The sequence below is a fragment of the Elephantulus edwardii genome, unplaced genomic scaffold (assembly GCF_000299155.1).
Source record: "Elephantulus edwardii isolate Elephantulus edwardi_28Jun2011 unplaced genomic scaffold, EleEdw1.0 scaffold00447, whole genome shotgun sequence".
In the NCBI taxonomy this organism is placed as follows: Eukaryota; Metazoa; Chordata; class Mammalia; order Macroscelidea; family Macroscelididae; genus Elephantulus; species Elephantulus edwardii.
Window position 1 is genome coordinate 14,625 of NW_006400197.1, and position 799 is coordinate 15,423.

A 799-nucleotide genomic window follows, 5' to 3' on the forward strand; every position below is an offset into this window, starting at 1 on the left:
AGTCTGTCTCAATGTGAATGTTCAGATTTAGAGAAGTATTAGACAGACCAGCAAGTTAAAGGTATATCCCTTATTGCGGAGTTAACTTTAGTGATCTTTCAGGTACCAAGGAAAAACCGGCCGGAGAGGGAAGACGGGAAGCTGCGCACTGGGGAAGGTCACCTCAGATGACAGCAAAGAGGCATCTTTCAGGTACCCAGCAAAAACCGTCCAGATAGGAAAGGCAGGAAGCTGCGCACTGGGGAACGTCACATCGGATTACAGCAAAGAGGCATCTTTCAGGTACCCAGGAAAAAAATGGCCAGAGAGGGAAGACGGGAAGCTGAGCACTGGGGAAGGTCACTTCGGATGACAGCAAAGAGGCATCTTTCAGGTACCCAGGAAAAACCGGCCGGAGACGGAAGACGGGAAGCTGCGCAATGGGGAAGGTCACCTTGGATGACAGCAAAGAGGCATCTTTCAGGTACCCAGGAAAAACCGGCCAGAGAGGGAAGACGGGACGCTACACACTGGGAACGATCACCTCGGATGACAGCAAAAAGGCATCTTTCAGTCAAATTCCTTTGCATAATCAATGAAACACAGATAGACATTCCTCTGGTATTCTCTGCTTTCAGCTAAGATCCGTCTAACATCAGCAACAATATCCCTAGTACCACGACCCCTTCTACACCCAGCCTGGACTTCCGGCAATTCTCTGCTGATGTGCTGTTCTAATCGTTTTGGGATAATCTTCAGTAGAATCTTGCTTTCATGTGAAATAAGTGACACTGTTCTGTAGTCTCTACACTCAGTTGGG